Raw genomic sequence first — 6,000 nt, forward strand, 5'->3', positions numbered from 1 at the left:
TTTTTCTCTCTGTGTCTTAATGTCTGCCTGTATATCCATCTGTCTACCTATTATCTGTTTATTCATCTATATCTGTACATTAAAAAAAAAAAAAAAACCTCTCCTTTCAGACTTCTCAGAATGCCTCCTTACAGGAGTACACCTTAATTAAGTAGCAGGTTGTTTTCTTAGCCTTGGAATTGACTCACCATGTAGATTTATGGTCTTCTCAGGCCTTTTCTGAGCATGCAGCATGCACTTTCCTTGGTCTTTATGTGTTCTTTTATCTAGTTTTCCCCATATAATATGATTACTTTCAGGTAGTGTCTTTTTTACATTTTTAAAATTTTTAAATTGATTTTTTAAAAAATGACAGTGGAATGCATTACAATTCTTATTACACATATACAGCACAATTTTTCATATCTTTGTATAGAAAGTATGTTGACACCAATTCTTGTCTTCATATGTATTTTGGAAAATGATGTCCATCACATTCCACCATCCTTGCTAACCCTATGTCCCCTCCCTTCCCCTCCCACCCCTCTGCCCTATCTAGAGTTCATCTATTCCTCCCATGCTCCCCCTCCCTACCCCACTATGAATCAGCCTCCTTATATTAGAGAAAACTTTCAGCATTTGTTTTTTTGGGGATTGGCTAACTTCACTTAGCATTATCTTCTCCAATGCCATCCATTTACCTGCAAATGACATGATTTTGATTTTTTATTGTGCTGCATAACATTCCATTATGTATAAATATCACATTTTTTTATCCATTCATCCACTGAGGGACATCTACGTTGGCTCTACAGTTTAGCTATTGTGAATTGTGCTGCTATAAACATTGATGTGGCTATGTCCCTGTAGTATGCTGTTTTTAAGTCCTTTGGGTATAGACCGAGGAGATGGATAGCCGGATCAAATAGTGGTTCCATTCCCAGTTTTACAAGGATTCTCCTTACTGTTTTCCATATTGGCTGCACCAATTTGCAGTCCCACAAACAATGTGTGAGTGTACCTTTTTCCCTACATCCTCACCAAAACTTACTGTTGTTTGTCTTCATAATACTTGCCATTATGACTGGAGTGAGATGAAATCTTAGAGTAGTTTTGATTTGCATTTCTCTAATTGCTAGTGATGATGAACATTTTTTCATATATTTGTTGATTGATTGTATATCCTCTTCTGAGAAGTGTCTGTTCTGATCCTTCGCCCATTTATTGATTAGGTTATTTGTTGTTGTTGTTTTGTTTTGTTTTGTTTTTGGTGCTTAGCTTTTTGAGTTCTTTATATACCCTAGACATTAGTGCTCTATCTGATGTATGAGGGGTAAAAAAAATTGCTCCCAAGATGTAGGCTCTCTATTCACCTCAGAGATTATTTCTTTTGCTGAGAAGAAACTTTTTAGTTTGAATCCATCTCATTTATTAATTCTTGATATCAATTCTTGTGCTATAGGGGTCTTATTAAGGAAGCTGGGGCCTAATCCCACATGATGGAGATTTGGGCCTACTTTTTCTTCTAATAGATTCAGTGTCTCTGGTTTTATTCCTAGGTCCTTGATCCACTTTTAGTTGAATTTTTTGCATGGTGAGAGATAGGGGTTTCATTTCATTTTGTTGCATATGGGTTTCCAGTTTTCCAAGCACCATTTGTTGAAGAGGCTATCTTTTCTCCAGTGCATGTTTTTGGCACCCTTGTCTAATATAAAATAATTGTAATTTTGTGGGTTAGTCTCTGTATCCTCTATTCTGTACCATTGGTCTACCAGACTGTTTTGGTGCCTATACCATGCTGTTTTTGTTACTATTGCTTTGTAGTATACTTTAAGGTCTGGTATAGTGATGCCACCTACTTTACTCTTCCTGCTAAAGACTGCTTTAGCTCTTCTGGGTCTCTTATTTTTCCAGAAGAATTTCATGATTGCTTTTTATATTTCTATGAAGAATGTCATTGGATTTTTGATTGGAATTCCATTAAATCTGTATAGTGCTTTTATGTTTTTGCATTAAATCTGTATAGTGCTTTTGTATTTTGAGTTGCATTAAATCTGTATAGTGCTGCTTTTTGGGGTTTTAACTCTTATATTGTATTTTACTACCATTACTTTTATTGCCTCTTATAGCTGTGGACCTGTAGACCCCTGCAGTTTTCATGAACTGTATTCACTGATTTCCATACCTTTTTGAGCCTAAGATCTGAACTCTTTTACTTTAGGCAACCTGAGGTCCATGTTAGGCAACACAGACTGATCCCTCTGACTACCCTTAGATAGGTTAGAATATTGAAAATTAGTTTTGCTCTGTTCTCTATGGTTTTAGGGAGGACTAGGTAATAGACTACTGCTTTCTCAAAATGACATCACACCAGAGAATGTGTGGATTAAGAGTGTGTAAAAATTTCATGCATTTTCCCAGTGATTTTGTTTTTTACTGTGAATTTTTTTAAAGAGAGAGAGAGGGAGGGAGGGAGGGAGGGAGGGAGAGAGAGAGAGAGAGAGAGAGAGAGAGAGAGAGAGAGAGAGAGAGAGAATTTTTTAATATTTATTTTTTAGTTTTCGGCGGACACAACATCTTTGTTTGTATGTGGTGCTGAGGATCGAACCTGGGCCGCACGCATGCCAGGCGAGCGCGCTACCACTTGAGCCACATCCCCAGCCCGTGAATTTTTCTTGATTGGGCATTTGCTTAATTGCTATAGATCTTTGACTGATTTCCAGAACTCTTTAACAGTTGTTTTATCCTGTCTTTTGTTTTAAAAAAATGCTTCTGTCAGGTAATGAGTGCCTGGATCTTCTTAGTCCACCATCTTTCTTTAAGCTTTTCTCTTATTGATCTTTGAAGGATAATTTCATTGGATACAGAAGTCTAGATTGGTTTTTTTTTTTTCTTTCAGTGCTTCATTTTGATCTAGTTTCTTTCTAATGGCATGGGGACTTTTAAGAGAAGTGTGCAAGTATTATTGTTCTTCCTACTAAGTTATTTTCCCCTCTGGCTCCTCTCATTTTTTTTTTGTCTTTAGTTTGAATATTTGATATAGCTAGCTAGATTTTCTTTTGTACTGGGGATTGAACCCAGGAATGCTTAACCACTAAGAATTCTCCCCAGCCCTTTTATATTTGATTTAGAGACAGGGATTCACTAAGATGCTTAGAGCCTCACTAAGTTGCTGAGGCTTGCTTTGAACTCGTGATCCTCCTGCCTCATCCTCCCTAGCCACTGGGATTATAGACATATACCACCATGCCAAGCCCTAGGTAGATAATTTAATATTTATTCTTATTGGTGTTCTTTCAGCTTCCTGGATTTATGGCTTGGTATCAGTCATTAATTTTGAGAAATTGTAAATCATTTTTGCTTTAAATTTTTGTTTCTTTCTTCTCTTTCTGGTACTCCCATGACACCTTTAACTAATGTAATTATTCGTTACATAAAGTTTGGTTATAAATTTGGAATTGTCTCACTGTTCTTGGGTATCCTGTTATATCCTTTCCATTTTTTCTATCAAGAATGAATTCTAGTTTTGAAGGGTTCTATTGAAATCTCTTCAAGCTCACTGCTTCTTTCCTGGTGATGAATCAAATGATGAGCCTATAAAAGTTGGTCTTCATTTCTATGAAATTATGTATTATATGTAGTATTTCATTTTAATTCTTTCATTTTCACTGAACTGTTATTACATGTTGCCCATTTTTTTCAATAGTGCCCTTTGTATATTAATCATAATTATTTTATATTCTCTGTCAGATAATTCTAAGACCTCTAACACCATACTAAGTTGTTTCTGAAACTTGCTGTATCTATTTATACTGTATTTTTATATTGTGAAATTTAGTTTTTTAATACACATTGTAATGTTTTGCTAGAAAGCCGGACATTATATGCTGGGTAAAAGGAACTGAGATAGGCTTTTACTGCAAGGTTTTGTGTTTATATAGCTAAGGGTTAGACTGTGTTTACTGTTTCCTGTAACTGTAGGTGTCAGAGGCTAAAATTTCCTCTGATGTCCTTTTTTTCTCCCCTGTTGTCTTTTGGGTTTTCTAGGGACTTATTTTTAAATAATGTCTGTGGTATGCAGTTTTCTTCAGTTATATTCCCCTGTTATTATACAGGAGTATAATTGATATGGTGGTAAGATATGGAAGGAATAGAAATGTTCTACTGTCCTACAATTAGATCTCAGCATTTTAGTGAGCTTATGCCCCTGGGCTGCTGTGACTTTCAGAAATGTTTCACATTTCCCCCCATCTTTCTTATAGAGATAGAAGTCTACAGGGGCTTAGAGTTGTCTATTTTTCTTCCCCACATAGGAAGGAACAGAGGGAGCTGGAATTGGGTATTACCTTTCCCCTATCTGTAATACTAGAAGGGACTGGAGTTGGGTGTTTCTCTTCACCCGATTCAGTTTGGCTCTTATGTTCTGGTGAAATAGTTTCTTCTAAGGGCAGGCTTTCTCTTGCTGGAAACATGAAGAGATTTTTCTTCATCCTCTGTTATGATTATTTGGTAGGTTCCTAGTGTAAAAAAAAAAGTCACAAAACTGTGGACTCTCCCCTAAGACTGAGTCCTTTAGAGGGTTTTTTATTTGTTGTTATTTTTTTGAAAAATCAACAGACACAATTTTATGTATTTAACATTTACAGCATGAGGTTTAAAGAGTGTATGTGTATACATATATCTATACATACACACACATATACACATACACATACACATATACTTTGTAAAATGGTGAAATATAGGTAATTAACAAATATATTACCTCACATAGTTGTTGTTGTTATTATTATTATTTTAATTATTATTATTGCTGCTGAGGATCAAACTGAGGACCTTACATATGGTAAGCATGCACTCTACCACTGAGCTATACATCAAATCCTTAGTTTTCATTTTTGTGGTGGGAACACAAGTCTTTTTATTTTTTTCAAGAATACAGCATATCATTATTAACTATACTGACTATCTTGTACAATAGAGCTCTTGACTTGAAATGTTATTTTTTCTTCTTAACTCAAGTGTGTCCACATGCCAAATCTCCAATAATTATTTAATTAAAGGTTAAGCTGTTTTACTTTGGTACTAGTTCTTGTTGGAGAGATCTGCTCATGGGTTTCTAATCTGGTAAATTCTTCTGTGCTTTCTCTATCTCTCCAATTTCAGGGGCAATAGTTTTTCCTGTGAACTCAATTCTCTAATGGACTTAAGAATTAAGTTAATTTCCTTTGTTTAGCTCTTATTTGAACAAGAGTGCAAGTTCCAAACTTTTTACATGCTGAACTACAAACAGGAAGTCCTTTGATGTGATTTTCAATTTCCTTTGAGACCTGGTGGATTATGTAGAAATGTCTATAGAGATTTTTACTATTATCTGTTATCAATTTCCAGTTTTAGCATATTGTGGTCATAATGCATAGTCTGTATGATTATCATTCCTTTAATTGTTCTATCAGAGCTTGAAAAAATATGTATTCTGTTATTGTTGGGCATAGTGGTCAATATATATTTATTAGATCCTGTTAGTCCATTGTATTTTTCAACTCTATAGCTTTGATGATTTTCTTGTAGTTTTATCGGTTGCTGAGAAGTGAATGTCAATGTTCCCAACTATAACTGTGGGTTTTTCTATTTCTCATTTTACTTCTCTCAGTTTGTCACCTGGAATTAAAGGTTCTATTGCTTATCACTTTACTAAAGCTAGGGAGACAGAAGTTGGTGAAAGAAAACAGGTTTATTCAAGCAAATTTGAGGAAGTTCGAGATATTTTGTGTCTCAAACCTTCATCTTGGAAGTGGGGACTCAAGGGAAGATAACAGCTTTTTAAGAGTAAAGTATACAGTGGAACAAAAGGCAGGAAATACATATATAGGTTTAGCTAAGCTATCCTGGTCAGAAGTATGTCATAGTTTGTTTCATTAATGTTCATTCAGGCCAGGGGATAACTTTCTCAGTTTCTGTGCTCAGCATGAGGAAGCTGCAGATGCAAAAAAGCAGTTATTAGGTAGTTGGGAAGCAACA

Source organism: Urocitellus parryii, chromosome X (genome assembly GCF_045843805.1).
Source record: "Urocitellus parryii isolate mUroPar1 chromosome X, mUroPar1.hap1, whole genome shotgun sequence".
Lineage (NCBI taxonomy): Eukaryota > Metazoa > Chordata > Mammalia > Rodentia > Sciuridae > Urocitellus > Urocitellus parryii.